Source organism: Mus musculus, chromosome 4 (assembly GCF_000001635.26).
Source record: "Mus musculus strain C57BL/6J chromosome 4, GRCm38.p6 C57BL/6J".
Classification (NCBI taxonomy): Eukaryota; Metazoa; Chordata; class Mammalia; order Rodentia; family Muridae; genus Mus; species Mus musculus.
The window spans coordinates 32,414,653-32,437,119 of NC_000070.6; the positions used below are offsets into that span (position 1 = coordinate 32,414,653).

At 44.9% G+C, this 22,467-nt stretch overlaps 1 protein-coding gene across 11 annotated transcripts in view; it reads left to right on the forward strand.

The window, feature by feature from the left end:
- Positions 1–22,467, forward strand: part of Bach2 (BTB and CNC homology, basic leucine zipper transcription factor 2) — a 347,697-nt gene that overhangs the window by 176,240 nt on the left and 148,990 nt on the right. For 4 of the 11 annotated variants that reach the window (XM_011249909.3, XM_030253112.1, XM_030253113.1 and 1 more), the window contains one exon: positions 2,783–2,931. The exons of 6 other annotated variants lie outside the window; for them this stretch is intronic. The gene's annotated coding sequence lies outside the window, so the exon portion shown is untranslated. Of the gene's footprint in view, positions 1–2,782; positions 2,932–2,955; positions 10,285–22,467 lie in introns of those variants that run through there. One more of the 11 variants, XM_006537567.4, reaches the window with a different exon arrangement.

A 22,467-nucleotide genomic window follows, 5' to 3' on the forward strand; every position in this document is an offset into this window, starting at 1 on the left:
TCTGGTATTTATTTATTCACTCATCTATTGGCTACCTCTTTCTGTGTCTACTGTAAAATGGGGATTATTAACCTTAATGCCTGGCAACATTGTTAATAAAAAGCAAGATGTTTCTCAACCTTAAATGTATGTCTTATAATTTGAAAAATCCCCCCAAAATCCCCACATATTCACATATATTCATATACATATTTTTTCCACCTCATTTAATCCTAAGAAGAACCTGTGTGAAGAGTTAGGCTCAGAGGCAGAGCACCTGTCCCACATAAGGAAGCCACTGTGACACAGAGGGCTGTGTCTCTCCGGACTTAGGAACAATAATCTCTTGTAAATGTACGGCAATACAAGCATGTGGCATTGCTAGCTTTGGGCCTGTGGCATTTTGCAGTTCAGGAGTTAGCGATGTTGGAAGTTATGGCTTTGCTCGAGTGGTGCATTTTTTCTTTTTTACACTTTGATAATCTGCCAGTTGCACAGACTTTGGTTCGGCATGGGCGGCTTTGAAGTATATTTTTAAAATGAGAGAATCCAGATTTGTAATTAGCTTTGCAAATGCTAGTTGTACAGTTTCAGCATCCGAGGAGCTCCTGCTAATGTCCCTGTTCCTAGTGGCAGCTCTGTGTGATTTTTTTTTTATTCCCTCTCCGTCCCCCAAGCAATTAGGAGAAACAAAGTCTGCTCTCTGAGGATCACTTCCTCACCTCTTCATTTGTATAAACTATGAGCTTGGTGACCTCACCGAATTAACGATATACCTGATTGCAACAAAGGACAAACCTTTATAAGCCACTCTACCCTCTTAGGCTCCTAATTCAGGACAAGGTTCCCTGAATTATTATGAAGTCACAGTGAACAAATAATCTTCTTGATACATCTTTGTTCTTTTGGGTTTTTTGGGTTTTTTTTTTTTTTTTTTTTTTTTTTTTTGGTCATTGTGATGGGACAACCCAGACTTTTATGTAAGATTGCTGGAAGAGATGAATTTTAGTTCACTCTCAAAATAAAATCAAAAGTGCTCACACCCTGTCTCCTCATATCTTAGCTATGTTATTGTGTGTGCTGGACTCAGAAGTTGAGTTTATAGATAAGAATAGAGTTGTTCCGTTCCAGGAACACTGGGAGCAGGAGAGATGGTCCTCCCCAGGGAGGAGCACAAGTCCCAAACAGACATCCCTGAAAGCATACATACAGGTACCATTAGACGGACAGAATGGGTTATATTTAGGGATGTGTATGTATGTGTGTATGTATATACATACACATGTACACATGGAATAGCATTTAGTGAAAAAAGAGACCATGAATTTGAGGATTTTGGAGGGGTATGCGGAAGGCTTTGGAGGAAGGAAAAAGAAGGAAGAAATGTAGTTATAATATCCAAAAATCTTTAAATAATTTTTTAGAGAACAAAAGAAGAACCGTGGTTCTGCATCCAAAGTACCCAGGTTCAGTTCCCAGCACCTACTTGGAGGCTCCCAACTGTCTATAACTCCAGTCTCAGGGGATCTGACACCATCTTTTGGCTTACGCAGGCACTATATACAGGAGGGCTGCATGCACATGGTGCATTGTTATACATTCAAGCAAACACTCATACACATAAAGTAAAAATATATAAAATCTCAAAAAAAAAACCCTAAAGAAAAACTTGTGAGGACATGCTTGAAGCTCACATCACCAACGTGGTCGCTTGTTAGCTTTCTAGAGACCCAAGAAATGGTCAGAAACTCAGGCAGCCTGACACTCAGGTGACCCTCCGTGTGTCGCTTGCAGTGACAATGAAGGAAAACAACTGATAAGTCCTCATTTGAGAAAAACAATTGAAGTGTTTCTATGAAATATTATAATACTACAGGGATTCAAAAGTGTGTTTTCATTAACTGTAGCAACATTGCGACATGTTCTCTCTTATGTAACTCATATTTAATTTCATATTTAATAATTAAATAAAAACCCTCTATGTTTGTGTACCAAAAGAATACTGGTCCACAATCCAATTTTAAATCCAACACCTTTCAGGGTGTGGAGTGTGTGTGCGTGTGCGTGCATGTGCACATGTGTTCATGTGCATGCATGTACATGTGTGTATCCAACCCCAGAAGTTACACTGAATGGGCAGTGAGCTTCAACAACAAAATATCCTTAGTCATTTATTGGTCAAAGTTACCACTGTTCATTATTTTTTTTCCTTTACTCTTTACCTGTTTTTATGTGCTCTACAACAAACATTAACTCATTATCAGAGAAGAGGAAATAAATATGTCTAATCTTATGAATGAAAATTTTATCTGAGGACTTAAGGTTAGGTTAAAGCCAACAAGAAGCTTGTCTGACTTGAAAATAAACACTTTGGAGGCATAGATGTCAGCCAGAATTCACAAGTTAATCTAGAACCTCTTTTAGTTAAGACCACCACTTCGGCCTCCATACTGGGGCGTTTGAATTTGATGAAGAACGCCTTCTGAGATGCAGCCGGAGAGATCGGGGTGACTGGATCATAGCCACATCCAAGCTGTGGGGGTTCAAGTGAACACCTGATAAGGGAAGCTTGTCTGCAGGGAACGCCTGCAGAGGAGGTCTTCTGCCCGAATAGAGCCTAGATATTGGTACCTAGGGGGGATTGTCTTACTCTGGCCTTGTAGTTCGTTGAAGAGAAACACTAGAACCACTGTGGAGTACTGTGTTGTTCTCAAAGTTGAGTAGAGTTTGTGAGGCAGCAGGCAGGAGATTCACGGTGTGCAACACTCATCCACTAACGAACGGGCTTTCCCTTCCGGTCTAGGTGGACACTCACTGATCTATCACAAGATTGCCTCACTGAGTTTGGGGGTCCATGTCTGAATGGATTGCTGTAGCCTTCTCATCTCTTCCTCTGCCCAGTTCCCAGCATCCTAAGACTCGAAGCCAGGACAGGACCTGGGGAAATTATATGTAAGTTTTTACTAAGATTTCTTTTCTTTAACCCAACAAGGCTCAGTGTGAGGCAGTCATGCCAATAATCCAAGCACACAAAAGTTAACTTTCTTTTAAGAAAGTGTCATGAGAAATGTAAATTAAGCAAGAAACAAGGGCTGGAATCCCACTGTTAGTACTTCCTTAGCTCAGTGGTTCTTATTGTCAGCTTGCATCAGAGTCACACTGGCTGTTTTGAGCCAAAAGATCTGGTGTCAGCCAGCAATCTGCTTTACTAACATTTTCCAAGTGATGCTGATGTCAGTGCCCCAAGGCCCTCACTTTGAGAATCACCACTTTAACATAACTGTGTTAGAGGAGTGAATGGCAAAGGCGGGAATCTATATGCTTTAATATTGAATACATTAAGAGGTAGAACCTGTACTTACCTCATTGACACATACCTCAGAAAACAGCTCTAGGGTCTGCACGGCGGCTTCAGCTCAGAAGTCCAGTGGTTACCACGCGCCAGCATTCCTCCTACACTGCTGGCCACTCTTTGCCTTGGACTTTAGGAGGTCAGAGTAACGGTGCAGCTGTTAGCTTGAGGGAGTGGCCACAGTCCCTTGACAAGTGTGCACACCATGTTTGATGTCAAAAGGAGAATCCGTGGCTCCTTTGCAAAGTGAATCTTCATAGTACCATCCCTCCCTGGTACACTGAAATGTAATTTCATTTACAAAAGACACATCAGGGGAGGTACACCTCCAGTAAACAGTCGCTGAGCAAGGCTCGGTTTTTATGGATTTCCAGAGCCTCAGTCCTGCCTTACTTTGAGGTCAGCTCATTACCATGTTAGCTTCCAAAAGTCTAACTACTTAACCTAAGACAGTTTACCCTGCACTGATTCAAACCCATGAAGAGTTTGGCTAAGTAAATCCTCACTTGGATAAGGTGAGCGGACATACAGATGTACATACATGCTTGTGAGCATGCTCTGTTTCCAAGCCAATGTAGACATTTAAAGTATTTTTCTTTCATTTCATTAAATAAATGCGAATATAAAATAGTAATGGTGATACTGTCCTGTCTAGGAAACATCCAAGAAATTGCTGGGCATTTTAAATTTGTGGTAAGGCACTACAGTTTATAACGTTTTTCTTGGATGTGGTGAATGTTGTCATGCAAAGTAGCACTTGGGATTTGCAATTCTTTTATTATCATCATCGTCGTTATTATTTTAATTGAGAATGGCCGCTGTCGATACAGTATTTGCCACCCAGCTATGTTATCCTAGATGAAATAGGCCAGACATACTTAGTGCTGTTGCTCATAGGAGGTACCTGGGGTTGTCAGACTCACACAGTCCATAGGGAGAATAGTGGCTGCCAGCAGGAGGGCAGAGGAGTGGGGTGTATTTTTCAATGGGTACAGTGTGTGAGCTGGAAAGGTTATATTTTGGTAGAAGGTGGTGATGTTGGTTACACAGCAATGTATATGTTCTAAAGTCTCTTATGTTACAGTCTAACATAATTTTTTTAAAGCATAATAGCAGAACTCAGTCTTCCTTTCAAGAATGCTGGTCCTTGGCAGCAAAGTCACAGTTTGAGAGGCTGCGGTGCCATCGTACACCGCACTCTCATTGTGCTACTTTTTGTTTTCAATATTTTTTTTTACTTATTTTACATCCTGATCACAGCCCCCCCTTCTCTTCTCCCAGTCCCACCCATACAAATCCGTCCCCCCATTTCCCCCTTCCCCTTATCCTCAGAGAAGGAGAGCTCCCTTGGGTGCCCTATCCTGGGACATCTATTCCCAGCAGGACAAGGCACATCCCCTCCTACCGAGGCCCAACCAGGCAGTTCAAGTAGAGGGAATGTCCCATGGCAGGGGACACAGACCGAGACAGCCCCCTCTCCACTTGTTAGAGGACCCATATGAAGATCAACTAGGTCCAGTCCCTGATGTTTGGCTATGGGTCTCTGCCTCTGCTTCTATCCGCTGCTGGGTAAAGCCTCTCAGGAGACAGTCATGCTAGGTGGCTGTCTGTAAGCCTAGCAGAGGATCATAGTCTCAGGGGCTGGCATGCCCACATGAGATGGCTCTCAGTCATTGGTTGGCTGTTCCCTCAGTCTCTGCCCCATCTTTATCCCTGCACATCTTATAGGCAAGACAGATTTTGAGTTGAAGGCTTTGTGGGTGACTTGATGTCCCCCTCCCACCTCTGGAAGTCCTGCCTGGCTATAGGAGGTGACCAGTTTAGTCTCTACATCCCCTGCTAGTAGGAATCTCAGCTAGGGTGAACCCATACACTCCCCATATCCTTTCCCACTCCAAGCTTCCAAAGAGTCCCAGAGATGCCCTCCCCCATGATTTCCATTCTCACTCCCAGCCCTCTACTGTCCTCCTCCCTTCCCACACCTGATCTCCATGCCATCTCCATTCTCTCTCTCACCCCATCTCCCACCCAGTTCCCTCTCTCCATCCACATTTGATAACTATTTAGTTTCCCCTTCTGAGTGAGATTGGTGCATCCTCCCTTGGGACCTCCCTATTACTGTGAGTTGTAGCATAGTTATCCTGTACTTTATAGCTAATATCCACTTATACGTGAGTGTATGCCGTAAGTGTTTTGTCATAAGTGGGTCAGGGCTACCTTACTCAAGATGATATTCTCAAGTTTCTTCCATTTGCCTGCACAACTCATGATGTCTTTGCTCTTAATAGCAGAATAGTATTCCATTGTGTGATGTGTAAGTTGTTTCCAGCTTCTGACTACTATGAATAAAGCTGCTAAGGACGTACTTGAACAAGTGTCTTTGTGGAATGGTGGAGCCCCTTTTGGGTATATACGTAGGAGTGGTATACCTAGATCTTATATAGAGCTATTCCCAGTTTTCTGAGAAACTGCCAAATTGATTTCCAAAGCGCTTGTAAAAGTTTGCACTCCCACCAGCAATGGAGGTGTGTTCTCCTTGTTCCACATCCTCACCAGCACATGCTGTGGCTTGGGGTTTTGATCTTGGCCATTCTGACGGGTGTAAGATGGAATCTCAGGGTCATTTCGATTTGCGTTTTCCTAATGACTAAGGAAGCTGAGCATTTCTTTAGGTGCTTCTCAGACATTAAAGATTCCTCTGTTGAAAATTCTCTGTCTAGCTCTGTACCCCATTTTTAATTGGGTTATTTGGTTTGTTGGTTTCTAATTTCTTGAGTTCTTTATGTACTTTGGATATTAACCCTCTGTCAGAATTAGAGTTGGTAAAGATTCTTTTCTAATCTGGTGACTGCCGCTTTGTCCTATTGGTGGTGTTTGTAGCCTTACAGAAGCTTTTCAGTCTCATGAGGTCTCAGCAATTGTTGACTTAGTGCCTGAGCCATTGCTGCTCTGTTCAGGAAGTGTACTCCTCTACTAATATGTTCAAGGCTATTCCCACTTTCTGCATTAGATTCAGCATATCCAGTTTTATATTGAGGTCTTTGATCCACTTGGACTTGAGTTTTGTGCAGGGTAAATATGGGTCTATTTGCAGACAGCCTTCCTCTACATGCAGACAGCCAGCTAGACCAGCACCATTGTTGAAGATACTTTCTTTTTCCCAATGTATGGTTTTGCCTTCTTTGTCAAAAATCAAGTGTCCATAAGTGTGTGGGTTTATTTCTGAGTCTTCAATTCTATTCCACTGATCACCCTGTCTATTTCTATACCAATACCATGCAGTGTTTATTATTATCCCTTTGAAATACAGCTCGAGATCAGGGATGGTGGCATGTGTGTTTCAGGAATAATCTGTAAGCTGTGATATAACTGCTCCCAGGAGTGATGTCTAAACTAACTAACCCTGTGGGCCTGTAGATTTAGCCTCTGCGGTCATTGGAGACCATCACACATTTTGGAGTCAGTTCTGTTGATAGTTTTTAGAAAAATGTTTGATTTGATCATTTATAATAGACTCAGATCCCAATTATATTCTATTCATGGAACCATCAAATTAATTTTTTGTATACATGATAGTAGTTCAGGGGATGTGATGTTGGCAGCACGGGAATATACGTTGATATATTAATCACAACCTCCAGAGGTTTTCCCCCAATCTCCAAATAAGCTGAGCTGGAGCGCACCGTAAAGTTCCTACCAAGTAATAAGCTTAGCCGCCTAAATGCGTTACCAGTTTACTCTGAGTCTCCAAGCGGCTGAGTGCTAGAGAAGTGGCTTTGTGGCTGCACCTGTCACTAGTGAAATGACACTTCTCACTATTACAGGGGAATTCAGGGTTCCCTTTTGTGGGTTCTTGGTCTCATTAATAAAAAGATGCTAAAATGGACTCGGGGCCAGCAAGGTGGCTCAGCAGTTAAAGTAACCTGACAACTTCAATTTGGTCCCTAGAACCTGCATGGTGGAAGGGAAGAACTGAGTCCTGAAAGTTGCCCTCTGACCTCCACACCTGTACCATGGCACGCGTTCATGAGCATGTGTATACACACACACACACACACACACACACACACACACACACACACTTGCACGCACACGGATTTTTTTTAAAGAACAGATTCAGAAGGAAACTCAATGATCATTTTATTAGAGTTTGAGAGAAAAACAACTGGGTAGGCAAGCTATAGATCTCAGAAGCCGCTGGCAGGAGGAGATGGAGAAGAAGAGAGAAACCCAGGCCATTTTAAGATGCATAAAAGCCTCCATGTTGAGCATTGGCATTGCGTGGCACCAGGGTGTAGGGAATAGCATAGATAGTGAAACTGTCTGGAAGGTCAGTGAGCATTCTCCAGACAGTGAGTGAACTGGGAGGAAATGCCCCAAGGTGTTGGACTGCAGGCACACAGCCCTTTAGAGGCCATTTCACAGCACACACCTCCCTTGTGTGTACTTTACACACTTTTTTTTATTTTTAATTTTTTTTTTTGCACATGTTCTCTTTGTTAGATGAAACCCAGGTGGAGAAAGGCTTCCAATCTTTCTGTGCCAACTGGCTTCATTCATATGTTAATCTTGGTAAAGCAATTTTAGCATATATTCGCTTACCAGATTGCCTCACCCTCACATTAATGGTGAAGTGGCAACTTGCCCTTCTAGGAACCCCCATTCATCACAAGAGGGCCTGGTATCTGCCACACTGGTGGCATACACTGCAGAGAATGGCTGTGTTGAGATGTGTCACTGCTCTTCTGCCCCAGGACAGCATCTGTGACGCTCTACAAACCAGTGGGTTTATCGAAGCCCCTGTGCGTTGTAGATTAGAAACTGTTGTGTCTAGATTTTTCCCGTATTCTACCCTTAGTTGACACCAAATCAGATAATTACATGAGTCTTATGTATTAACTGTTGTAATTTCTAGAAAAAAGTCAGAATCCAAAAATAATTGTCTCCTTGTGGCAAAGCAGAGGTCACTTCGGCGTATACCTTCTTGAAAAAGTAAACTCATGCATGGTTCACTTAACAACAGCTTTGCTCTGAGACCGCCAGTTTATCCTGTGGTCCTCAGTGTGCACTCACACAGCCCACGCACACTGAATAATGTCATCTTCTGGAACTGGTCTGAATTCTCATTAGATCCGTGTTATCCTACATAATCGTCAAAGCCACATAAAAGAATAAACGCAAATGTTCCCTCTAATCTAGCCACAAAGATACAACTCACCTACATCAGGTGCTTTTGTGTGTCCTTCCAAACTGTTTTTATCCAAGAATTCTAACTTCATAAGCCATGCTCTGCACTGATTTGTACTGAAGATCTTGGGGGCACTTGGAAATAGCAGCACTAACCAGACATCATCTTACAGGACGAAGAACTCCTCTTTCACGTCTTCCCTCCAGGTTCCATTACTCAGCTTTTACACAAGACACATGTGGACCTCCCAGTATCCTTATCTAGAGGATGCTTCTGATAGCCGTCATTCTCAACCCTACATTCGATTTAAAAACCATATTGGACGGACTTGCAAAGCCTTTGCAGCTCCTGGGATCATAAAAGAAAGATTGGCTCTGTACAGATGATTTTAGTGTTAGCTCCACTGGCTAGGTCTGGTTACTTTGAAAGTCATACTTAATGCACAATAAGCCAAATTGATGGGTATGGGGAAGGCTGACTTAGCTCAGTATTATCCACAATCTAGACAACACACCCTCCAGTAAAACTCTAATTCCATCCAAGTGCCTGCCTTCTCTTGTTCTGATCCAAAGCTTTCCCTCAGCTTTTCCTTCTAGTTCCCCTCCCAACCTCAAAAGCAGTGTCTGTTCAGAGCGCTGGGCTCTGGTGTGCGGCTCTCTTACTGCCCTGTGAAGTGGTTTCCACTTAAGGGTTGGGGTGACGCCTCACACTTAGACAGGGTTAAGGAGGTTCTAAAACACGGAAAGAAAGACCAGGTGTGACTTTAGGGGTTGCTTAAGCCTCCAGAGTAGTACCATCCACAGTCCTTACCTTAGAATAGGTATTTAGTAAGCAGCTGCTGGATGCAGTTGGGGTTACAAAATGGGTCTTTGGAAATTTTTACCTTTCCGTGTATAAGACAATAACTTCCTTGAAAGGGAAGAGTTATTTGCATCCCTTCAAATCCTGTGTCCTTCGTGGAACATAAACTCTATATAGGTTGATGTGAATATTTCTGTGGCAATCAGGTGGTCAGGGAACGAATGCTTACATTCCACTGGGTCTTTTTTTACTATCTGCACCCAGCAATTGATGGCACTTAAGTAAATATCCTCAATTGTGTTTGACATCCGATTGGGTACAGGTGTAGGGACAGGGCAGACAGTACCTCGATCCTCCCTGGTGAAGGAGTTGCTAATACTGACGAGACTTGGCTCCTTCGTTTTCGATTTGGTTGCTTCACTTCACTGAGTCACAGCACCTGCCACTTAGGATGGCCACACGGCTAAGCCAGAAACCTTCCTTCAGATTGCTGGTGACATTATATATGAATCTCTGGTGACATTCTCGGCTGACATTTGTCGCCTGATCTCAAGTGCTTGCTAAAAGTGAGTTAGCTTTGTCATTGACACGGAGACTAACTTTCTCTAACCCAGACTAGTGAAAACTGAATTGTGCCTCACCACACGAAGGTTTTGCTTTCACTGTGCCCAGACCCTCCCATCTGTCACAGCACAGTCATTTTGTGTCTGATTTGGGGGCGGTGTGGTTGTTTCTCAGTGGTGTGTGACCCACTTTTTCATAATACTTCATTCCATGTGTTTTTACAACACAAGTCAGAAGCTGACGAGAGTGGACTGAAGCCCCAGGAGCATCTTCTGAGGCTTTCTCGCAAGCTCTAGAACCACATTCTAAGAAGAAGGTCTTAGCCCTGCAGGGTGTGCGTCCCCTACCAGAGAGTGATGGGCCAGTTCCTCTAGTTTCTGGATAATGAGCCAGTGCACAGGTAACGATGCCTTTCTCACGGTTGATTTCTTTTGTGTGCCAATTATTTTACCAAATTAGACCTTTAAAAATACTAGCCACTTACCTGCATAGCTTCTCTGTTGGGATGGGGAGGGGCTCAGGAGAGTAGACATTTTCATTGATACTTTGAGACCTTAGTAACTTTTCCTTAAGAATCTGAAGGAATCAAAAAGTTATCTCTGTTTTCTGTGTGCCCCTAGCAGACGTCCTCTCTGATGGTTGGTTGTTTCGGTTTGGTTCTACTGCTTGTTGTTGTACTTGTCTGCGAGCGTCAGATACCTCACTCCGCTGTGACATCTGGGTGATAGTTAAACCTTGATTAGCTTCTGCCTGGGGTATGGGCAACCTGTGGCGAGAGCAGACAGAAAGCTTCAAAGAAGAGAAGGGCTAATGAGGGTCCGATGTGTCTTGCTAGACACTGGCTACTGCAGGCTGGAAGCAGACAGAAGCCAAGTGCTATTGGCTTATGTTTGGCAAAAACCATTCCTCAACACCTGTTTATAACTTTATGTTTCTGACATCACAGCTGTTAACCAGAGGATTCTTTTAAATATCGTCGTTTCAAAACAAAATGTTGAAGGTGTCACCTGTCCTAATGTCACTTATCCTGATTCACAGGACAGTTTTTGGTGAACATTTATTTACCAGGGTCTGTCTGGCTTGTGGCAGTATCATCTGCACACTGGACTGCATACCACCTTAAGATGTGGAGCATGCCCAGAGATAAGTCAACCTTGTTTTCCATGAAAGTCCTGAGACAGAAAAAGAATGAAAGTACAAACAGTGACTGGAAAAAGTGTCACACACTTGAGCCACTTTGCATCCCTTGTTAGGACAAACCCTGGGCTGGGTTTTTACATTCGTGAAGCTGTGCGGTAGGTGGATCAGTGTGGGAGGTTCAGAAAGAGTAGCGGTTAGAATAAGATTTTCCATTTATTGCCCTTTGTGCATGGCTAAAAATAAGATTCATACAAATCAGAATGTGTAGTGCAAGCAAAATCATTCTGTTAATTCTGATGACTGGCCTGCCCACATCTTTGCATCTGTCTGTTAAGTGGTCCATTAGGAAATAAATGTCTCTGTTTAAATAGCAAAGGCAACCTAGGTTTTTTTTGTTGTTGTTTTAATTCTATTTGTCTACACATGATAGTCTGTCATTTTTCCTCTTCTAAAGGAAGAAAGTCATAATTCACACATACACGAATTGTGTTGGTGACTGAAGTGGTGAGATCCTTGGCTGTGTCTAAAAAGTACTGGCCTCGTTTGAAAGGTCAATTTACGGTGTCCATCTTCAAGGCTTATTGCTAGAAAGTTATCTCTCATGAGCCCATACAGTGGTGAGGAGAGAGGGTCACTTAGCTGTATTGGAAAGTGGATGAGAACATGATCCAGTGCACACCCGTCCTGCAGCAAGCTCCATCAGCACAGATGTTGGGAGGAGCAGTTGACCAAGTGAAAACTTCCCTTCATCTGGCTTCAGAGTCTCCTGCAACCACAGTAAGTGATAATGTCTCCATTTGTGGCTAGACGAAACACCAAAGAGAAGTGTCGGCAGTGTTCACAGGGAAATTTGTACCTCAGTGATCCCAGCATTGATGCTGTCCCATCGCACCGACTGAAGAGCGGTGGCATTTCCAGAGGTGTGTCTGCAAGCGCACCGAGCCTTTCAGTTTGATGCGGTCCATGAGGTAGATGAGTCAGGATGCCCTCTTCACGAGGCATCGTTCAAAGGCAGTCATTCAGAAGCCTTAGCAATGGGAGCGGCAAATCGCACTCCTCTGACTGTGACGGTCCCCGTGTGCCGCAGCTGAAGCAGGAGCGGTGGGAGACGACAGACCCCTGCACAAAGCTTAGCCGGGAGACCCACGCACCTGGGCCCATCCACTTCTCCTCCTAGACCTGAGCATCCTTATCTGGAAATGAGAAAAGGTGCAGTACCTGCCCCGACGGGTGTCTGTGGGATTTGATGAGGTAATGATGTAAGATACAGAGCCAAAGCTGTGCGCAGTGCGCTGTGCGCGTGCGGCTGCTCATTCATGTTCCCTCCTGCATCTCGAAGGTGTGCTGGAGCACGGCAGAGCATCCGAGGTTCTCCCGTATGTGTACAGTAGAAATTTTAGGATTTAATACACAAAGGCTCAGCCTCTGGGTCTTCATTCCTCACTTAGAAGGTGAGAGCATTTATAGAGCAGTTTCTTTTTCTTTTCTTTTTCTTTTCTTTTTTTCATAGCCTGCTAATGCTGCCTGTCAGGTGATTTTACTTTGTAATGACATGGACATGGTGTGCAGCCCTTCCTTTGTAGATTAGCACCGAGCATATTAGGCTATTTTTATCCGCACACTATGCTTTTCATTTAAACCCGAGTATTTCAGTTCTAACATCTGTGCGTGTTAGGTGTAGTACCTGCTGGTGTACATTAGGCGAGCGGCTGCGCTAATGCTGTAATCAAGCGAGCTTTTAAATATTTCAGGTAGGAACTAGCAAAATCTCAGGAGCAATTAGCTTCCATTGTAGTTTCGCTCCCTAGCGAAAACATTGCCTACGCAGTGCTGATCCATCATCAGGGTGACCAACGCTAACAGGCAGAAGACAGTCAGCACTGCGTTCATTAGTTTTTGTTAATTATTTTCTGTTTCATGTATATGTGCCCTTCTCTGTCTTTTTCCTCCCAACAAGGTTTTCTATTACAAGTTAAATATTATTTTATAATGTAAGGGCATAGCTATAAGCAGCACATAGCTCGTGGTCACCCTTTCGAAGCCTTGGGGTTGGACAGTGAGAGTTCAGACTAGACGTTGCTTCAGCCTCCTCTGTGACCTTCTGGGATGCGGTTCTCATTCATCAAATTAAGAGAGAAATTGTGACAGTACCTTGACTTTGCCTCACCTGGGGCGCGATGAAAGTGATGAATGGGAGCAATAAACACAGAAGTTACAGCACAGCCCAGAAGCAGCGAGGGTTCACTGTGAGCAGGGAACGGATTTTAACTGCAGAGTCCCTTTTCATGTTGATTCTGCCATCCTAGGTACCAAGGCTGATTGTAGCATACATATTAAGGTCAGCAGATTTTCTGGGTTTCAGTGTTAGGACCTGGCAGTCTGTAGTGAAGACAGACATTCCTCAGGTTAAGGACCAAGATGGTTTGCCTTTTCTTACAGCCATATCTCATCCCCCACATTGTATCCAGGCTGTGCTTTATATGCGTTCTCTCTCTCTCTCTCTCTCTCTCTCTCTCTCTCTCTCAAGAAAATCCTTTTCTTAAGAGATTCTTCTTAAGAAGAATCCTTTTCCTCAGAGAAAATCCTTCCAGGTGACTTTCAGAGTTCCTGGCATTACAGTGCATGCATGCACAGGCACACACGCACAGGTACACATGCGCACACTGGCACACAGTGGCACACACATGCACACACTGGCACGCACACCATTACCTTTGCCAGCCTCACTGCACTTTGCCACTGAAGCGTCTATGAGAATTATAGACTGGAGAAGGTGATAAATTAAACTCTGGCTGTGATTTCCTACCTCACCTTTGGGGGGGATGACAAAGGATCTGAAATTCATCCGGTTGATACACTCTACTTCTTCGTATGTAACAGTGGTTTTAACCTGTCCTTCATGTGCAGTTTGAGGGTAGTGGCCAGGCTGGGCCCATTATTCCTTTGGTTGAATAATATAAAGAATTTGCAATGGAGATTACACTAATGATGTATTTTAAGTGCATGTCCGCATTGGTAGTTTAGTGCTCTCAGTCATGAAATGCTTTGGAGTTTATTTCTAATGGGTAAATGCTCAGAAAAACTGAAATTTTCAATAAGATTGACATTTGGAGTAAGAAATATAAATCTAATGAGAGCATTTCAACCAAGGCTTGTAATTAGGGCTGAATAGAGTAAATTTATACATGCTCGCTGCAGAAGGGCACGGCGGAAGGTGAAATTGCATGCTCTTCTGTGAAGGAGCGAGGAAGGCCAATGTATCAGTGTCAGGCCGTGACACCAGAGTATAAATGACACTGTCACCAAGTGCTGCACTGGGTACCAAGGGAATTCCACTCGAGTAAATTACATTACTTAGACAGACCTGAAGGCACCGTGCTGGAATGAGTGCAGAAAAGGAGAAGTCTGTCAGCACAAAGCTGAGAACGTTGCCATATAGCCAACTGCAGGATGCACAGCGCTGGCTGTGTGGGACCTGGAAGGGACAATGTTCCGGTCTGTTGTTAGCTTATAGACGTGACAGATATGTACAGTTGACCTAGAGAATGGGTATAAGCTGATTTCTGTGATCTGGTCAGCATTGGGTTTCCCTTATTATTTACAGTTGGGTGGCAATAGGGGGTCAGTGTACATTTGCCATTCTTTCTTTTTCTCTGTTGTGAGAATCTAACCCCTGCCCCCTCGGTAGCACTGTTCACCTCATTTCCAGCCCCACTGTCATAAAACACATGGTCGCCATGGTCAGGTGGAATGTGTCTGTAATCCCACCTACTGGAGAGACAGAGGCAGGAGGATTGCATAAGAACTCTTTTTCTCACACTGTGTCTTTCTGAGAGTTGATCTGTCTTAGCGTTTCTGGGCAGGAACTGGGAGAAGAGATGAAACATCAGTGATGACGCCATCTCCTCTCCTCACTTACTGAAACATGCGCTGGTCTCCTTTTGTCTGGCTGGGATGCCAGTCAGTCCCTGAAGAAGCCAATCACAGGGACTCTAGAATCAGTCACTCACTCCTTGGCTAGGAAGTAAATTGTCCCAGAGAGAGTAGTCTGAAACATCAGGGTGGCTTTCTCAGCCATGTGTCACACCTTATCCTTCTTGAGACACCCCTAAACAGCCTCTTGGGGGACACGCTGCATGGAGAACATGGACTCTGCAGGTTATCTCCACACGGGTTACATGGCAGGTGTTCCGCCATCTTCCTAACACAGGGCACATTGGACATCAGAGGTGGCACTCAGGCTTGAGTTTTAGTCTTTCCAAAATAATGCTGTGTCAGAGGTGGAATTTCATCTGCGTTTTGTGCCTGTATAGACTTTATTCATTTAATCATGGGATTTAGGAAAGCCACCTTACTTGGAAAACTAGGTTTGAGGGCAGGAGAAGAGAAAATGACATATTTTCTAATTTATTTAAGTATACCCACCTTTAAATTACTTCAAGACGCTCTGGTGCAGCTCAGAGGTAGAGTGCTTACGCAGGACATGCAAGGCCCTAGGTTCCATCCCCACTAATGCATAGGTATGGGTGTCAGTCTGGGATTCTGAAGTGACATCTGCGTAAAAGCTTCACACGGTGTCCATGTGAAGCCTGAGCTCACTGAGCGCTTACTCATCAGCCGTGGGAAGTCAGCCTCGCCTGCACTGGCATGTCCCCGTTTCCATCGCATTTCACTTGTGTGCTCCACAACATCAGTAGGGGAATTGTATGTGTGTCTTGGTGTTTACTACAAAGTTACTACGTGACGTTTTTCCCCTGGCTTCTCCATGACAGCCTGCTACCCGAACTACAGCTCTGAGCTCCTGTGAGCTGAACCCTGGTGAAAGAGCTTTGACAGCATCTAAAATGTTTGGAGCCTCCCTCCATTCTGAAGAGCCTCCTTTGTTCCAACTGCCCTACCAGTGTTGTTGTTGTTGTTGTTGTTGTTGTTGTTGTTCTTCTTCTTCTTCTTCTTCTTCTTCTTCCTCCTCCTCCTCCTCCTCCTCCTCCTCTTCCTCCTCCTCCTTCTTCTTCTTGCGTCCAAATTGGAAAGGGAGCAGGGGGCTCTCCTAAGGAGGAACGGGTCTGTGGAGGATTGCGAGCACTCATTCAGAAGCTATTCTTAGTTCCCAGAACTATAACGAGGCTGGGCTTTTTGTCCTGCTGAAGCTCCATTAAGGAACGATCCCTCTACCTGCCACCTGATTCTGTTTTCCCCAAGGACGCCTGGTGTTTTCTTCCCTCATATTCTGAATGGACTGGCTTCTGAGTCAGGCGCATCTTGCAAGGCAGTGAGTCCTGTTGCCGTGATGGCTCACCTACTCCTCAGCTGTCCTCTGAAGTCTGCATTAGCAGCGCTTGCTGCAGACCTGGATTCATCGTCAGAAGTCAGCCTGTCCACGGCAGCAACTTACCCACATTGTCACGCCAGTGTTGGCAGCTGACCACTGCTGCCTTGCACTGCTGTGTTCCTGGGCTCCCACTGCTGCAGATGAGAAAAAGAATGCAAACAACAGAGTCCCCCACCAGAGCCCATAGCCATGTTCCAGAGGACAGTGAAGTCATTGTTCAGAGGTGACCTAAGGACGAAAGCATTTAAACAATAAGCCCTCTTGTGAGATGTGGTGAACTATGCACTGCAGACATTGTGAAGTCCTCTGTCTCGGGGAAGGCAGTTTCTGCACGGGTTTCAATACCTTCTTGACAGCCATTTAGGAGAGGAAAGTCACTTGTCTCACAATAGCATCCAAGCAGTTTCTGTCCTAAGGAACGCTAAAGTGTGTTCCTTTATATAAAATACACACTGTAATTTATAGAAATCACAGTGCTCCATTGAATTGCAGTCCCCTCCCCCTCCCCTCCTTACCTGAAGTAGAAACTCCATCTGTTTGGTAAAAGCCTTCTTTCTTTGAATTTTCTTTTTATATTTTGTGTGTGTGTGTGTGTGTGTGTGTGTTGTGCACACACATGCACATGTCACTGAACACGTATAGCGAGGTCAGAAGACAACTTGCAGGAGTCAGTTGTGTCCTTCTCCTGTATGTCATGGGGATTGAACTCACATTGTTAGGGCTGCTACCAGGCCCCATATTGAGCAGCTCGCCCACCCCTCTTCATTCTTTGAATAATATTTATTTCTTCCAAATGAAAAAAGGGATCCCTTCGGTTGCTTAGATTCCTAATGAGGCTCTGAGGCTTGATAATAATCCTCGGAACACCTTGTCACTGTTGAAGCATGGGAAAAGAGGAGCCCTGCTTTGAATTTAGTTTCGTTTGGATTCATTTAATTTAATATTTTTTGGTTTTGTTTTTGCATTGAGCCTTTAAGGGAGGCTTGGTATATAGACATATACCCTTGTTAGCTCACACCAGTATCTCTGGCAGAACCCTGGAATTGTTTCCGTTTTGATGTTGAATATATGACTTTCCGTGATGGTGGAGGGCGCGGTGCATATGTTGACTGGCCAGAGGTGTTCTGTCACGATATAAATGTAGGATTAAACTATTAAAATTGCCAATTTGATGTGTTTGCAGATCACTGTATACAGCACCATTGCAGAATCCTCCTAATTGAAGAAATGTTTCATCTCTATCTCTGTTGACAGGAAGGATCGCCTCCTGATAATTGCTTTGCTTAAGTGTCTGATAATATGCCAGGAGTGAGCGCATTCTGTGTTAGGTCATCTTTAATTATGCATGTACCACCTGTCAGCTCTAAATCAGGATCAGATCAGATCCTTGCAGAGTCACTTTGGGGAGGGTCGGAGAGAAGCCAAGGTGATCTCTTTGAGAAACAACAGAAATAGCAGTAAACATTTCTCATCACCTGAAAGCGCCTCGGGGGCATGGCTCATGAGGCACCAGCCACTGGCACATCTGAGAAAATCCGAAATCTCACCCAAGCAAGATAAATTACCTCGGAGACAAATTACGGAGAGCTTGGAAGTGCCCCCTCCCTCCCTCCCTCCCTCCCGCCCGCCATCTGTGGCACTTCCTTTTTATTCTTTCTCATCCTTGTAAAGGAGCCAGGGAGAAGCTCAGACACATTTTTATAAGCTACGTGAGGACAGGAAATATGATAATGATGTTAGATTTCATACATTTGGGGGATTTTTTTTTCAGTAGTTAGTTGGCTTTTTTTAGAAGGACAAATGTGGGTTGGAAGAAATGCTTGCTACCCTCTGTCAGCTTTTAGTAGTTTTAGTCTCACTTTTCAGGGCTGTTTGGGACTTTCTGGAGGGATGTTTAGGGTTCTTTACCGAAAGTTCTGTTCCCTCCACTAAGAGGTGTTTTTCTCTGTTCACCTGTCAGAGGCTTAAAGGCAGAGTGAACACACGTTCACTCTTTCATATAACAGGTGGGCTTGACTGACTGCAGAGGGGCAGGCAGAGAAGGGGCAGGCGGAGAAGGGGCAGGCGCAGGGAAATGACTGAACATGCTTTATCCCATTGTGCAGCTCTCAGAACACAAAGGGGAGGCTCCAAGCCTGACGTTCTCCAAGCTGGGGGGGTGGGGGGAACGCTCCTGAGATGGCTTTGCCTTTGACCCACTTTTGGAAAATCCTGAATTTCTCTATGTCAGATCCAGCTGAATAGAGGGACAGGACCGCCATAAAAGTGGACCTCCAGCCCCACAGAGCATTGGGTTATGACTCTGAATCCCTCTTCACCACCATCCAGTGCCTAAGGTGACGTTTACTGCAGTGGGCATGCATCCAGGTAGCACAGAGTAGGTCTGACACTCACTCTCCGGTCCAGCGTTTGTCACTTAGTGTGCAATTGCACAAGTAAAAGTTACACAGGACTGTCAGCTCCACACAGCGCAGACTTCTCTCAGAAGTGACTGCAACGTGCCCATGCCCGACAGAAGAAGATCCCAAAGTTAAGTCCAGGAGAACCGAGAGAACGAACCAACAAGTAAAAGCAGTGCCACCATATTTTCTCATCCCCGCTCGTCTTTGCCAAACCCTTTCCATCTGCCTGGGAAGATTGTGTGCTCTCTCCACCTGCCTGACTCCTATTTTGAATGTTATCTCCTCTAAGAAGCATCTTTAAATTTATTCTTTTATAATTTTATACATGTATATAGTGTTCTTTGCTCAACTGCCCTCCCTCCCCAGTTAACCCTCTCTTAATGCCTTCTCCCATCACCAAATCCCTTCTTCTCCTCAGGCCCCCCTCCTGCTTTCATGCTTTTGTGTGCGTGTAAGACGCACTGCATTTAATTAGAGGTGAACATGAGTGAGGTCATTTGCTTGCACAAGAGCAGTGTGCCAGGCTCATTCACAGAGGAATATGATTGCCATCTCTCTGTATCCTTTAGCTTATTACATCTCCTTTGAGAGTGGCGAGGCCTTATGAGCCTCTCTCGGATCCATGATGGAGAACTAACTGGTGGGCCCAGCTCTACGAGGGCAGCCACTGCTGCTTTGAGTCCATAGGTGCGATGGCCATGTCCTGTCCCCTAGACAACACCTATAGTACTCTTGGCATCTTCCAACTCTTACTTTCTTTCTGCTTCCTCTTTCTTGGCATTCTCTGGGCTTCAGAGGGATTGATACACATCTCCCACTTAGCTGAACATTCAACAATCACTCGTTCTCAGCACATTGACCAGTGATGGGTCCCTGCGTTAACTGTCACCCATGTGAATAGAAGCTTCTCTGAACAAGGCTTAGAGCAACGCTAATCTGTGGATGTAAACATAAATGTTGGGAGTTCAGTTTGAACAGCCAGGTGTGGTGACACACGCCTTTAATCCCAGCACTCGGGAGGCAGAGGCAGGCATATTTCTGAGTTCGAGGCTAGCCTGGTCTACAAAGTGAGTTCCAGGACTGCCAGGGCTATACAGAGAAATCCTGTCTCGAAAAACAAAAACAAAAACAAACAAACAAACAAACAAAACCATGCAGTTTGACACTGTGCTCAGTTAGCAAAGAAAGTTCCCCTACTGGGTCTATGACTGCCATAATCATGGAGTTTGATGAGGTTTGTAGAACTAAGTATGAATTCCTCCTACAGGGAGGCACTCAAACCCAATCAGAAAGTAGCTGGCTATCCCTAAAACAATTACACCACTGTTGCAATGGTGGGCATATCTTGCCTAGCATGTTGGTAATATAGTTCAGAGGTTCACAGTTAGGTAAGACCAGTGGTGACTTTCTTCCCCTGGCAGCACTCTACTAGCCAGCAGGAAGGAAGCTTCCAGTTCAGTTCCAGCTGGATTTCTCTCTGTTTTTGCAATCAAAATGTGTGATGTCCTCAGCAATAGGGTCGAACCATCTGCTTCTGGTGGGCACCCAAGAGGAATGACAAGGGCCCCAGGGATCCCTCTGATCAACAACTAAGGAAGTACCCTATACCTCCCACTGGGGTTTTGTCTAATAACCAATGTCTTAATCAACATATTGTTTTCTTCCTCCTGCCCATCACCAAGTCCCTAGCAGACTGCTTGTCTGGCTTTATCAGAGTTGGTCATAGTATTCTACAAAGTATCCTTTATGGAGTTTTCTCTGGGGAAAAGAAGATAGCATCTTAACTGTGACCAGGAAGCTCCAGAGACCAAGCAGTAATATGTGGTCCACAGTCCTCAGGTTACACTAAGGATATTATGACCATACATTAGAGAGGGACATACACACATGTGAGCGCTACATGCAGTGCACAGTGCAGGGATGAAGGACTGCGCCTGGGGAAGAGGGAGAGGACGGAAGCCACAGTGGCTGTGTTTAGATAAATGACAGACTTGCTTAAGAGATGGGCATGATACAGAGGAGATTTTGGGTTAGAACATGATTGGTTTGCTTGTAAAGCTAGCCTACTCTGGAACCGATGACTTTCTTTGGTAACAGTGGCTCTCGTTTCTAGAAAGAGAGTTTATGTTTTAGGGTTTCTATGGGGTTTGAGAATATAAATTTCTGGGCTGTGGGGGAGGCACAAATCAGATAACCTAACACTGCTAAGATGGAGTGTCCCTGTTCCATGCAGCCTCCCAGCCGGGATGGAACACACTCCTGACTTCCATGTTGTATCAGTTTGTCTAAAACATATCCATCCACAAGCTGCAGGCTAGAGGTTGGGATGTGATGGAAGACTTCCTTTCCCGATGAGGGTACTGTGAGACAGATCAGCACTCAATCCAGCCACAGTGCGCATGCCTCCTGGCTCCTTGCTCGATGGGACTGAGAGCAGCTCCTCAACACTTGAACCCTCCATTCTGTCCAGGAAAATACACACACTATTGTTCACCTCCTGGGAGTTGCCATGAGGGTTAATGAACTCCGTGAAGGGGCCACCTCAGAACCCATCTGTCACCAGTACAGTGGACAGAAGAACTCCTGTGTGTAGGGATTGCGGTGATGAAACAGTGTCATGTAGAAAAGTCCCCAGCTTGGAGATGGATAAGGCCCTCCTGGTTCAGTCCTCAGCCCTACAGAGGAAGAACAAGAGACTCCCAGCTGCATACCCGCTGCAGAGTAGGTTCCTGGGAGTGTTGGCTTCTGGGAACAGAGGTGTTCCCAGCATTCCCTGGGACCTGCCAGTGACCTGCAGTGTGCGGCCTCTCTGCTGCTACCTGTTATCTCAGCCCAGCACTGGCCACATCTCTCCTCCTTCACTCCTTCCCTCTCTACTTCCATCTCATCCCAATCCTTCTTTCTTTATTTCTCTGACTTCTCTCTTGGCCGCGTCTTCTTTCCGTGTAAGATTGTTCTGATGACCCCAGCATGTCAAATGACTCTCGGTAACTCTTTTATTCTATTGTATTAATTTTTTAATTGAATGTATAATCAAACCTGGGTCCTCTAGAGGGGCAGCAAGTGCTCTTAACCACTGAGCCATGGCTCCACCCCCTACATATTTGTCTTATTTTGCATGGTTATGTGTGTGTGTGTCCTTTCTCTCTCTCTCTCTCTCTCTCTCTCTCTCTCTCTCTCTCTGTGTGTGTGTGTGTCTCTGTCTCTCTCTCCCTCTCTCCCTCCCTCCCTCCCTCCCTCCCTCCCTCCTTCCCTTCGTCCCTTCCTCCCTCCTTCTAACTCCCCTCACCCCTCTCTCCATGGGGGTGGGGTGTTGTAGGTGTGCATGCGGAGGTCAGAGGAGAACTCAGCGGAACCTGGAGCTAGAACTAAGGTCGCCAGGCTCAGCAGCAGGCATCTTTGTACACTGAACCATCTTCAAGCCAACGTTTTTAGTCTAAGCAAGAGGTTTTTTGTAGCTTTGGAAGGAGGGAAGAAGATGAATCTTTTCATGTTCCTCTAGACTGCCTTCAGTTCTTTTTTCCCCCTGTGTTGACATTTTCCCCTTCTCTCATCCCCTCAGCCTGTAGTCATTAACTTGCCAGACACTCAGCCATGGATTGTCTTTATGACGTTGCTGAAGTTAGGAGCGTGTCATTCACAGAGAACCTAACCCATATATTAACTCAGGCACAGCAAATTGCTAAATACATGCCTGTAAGTCAAGAGCTTC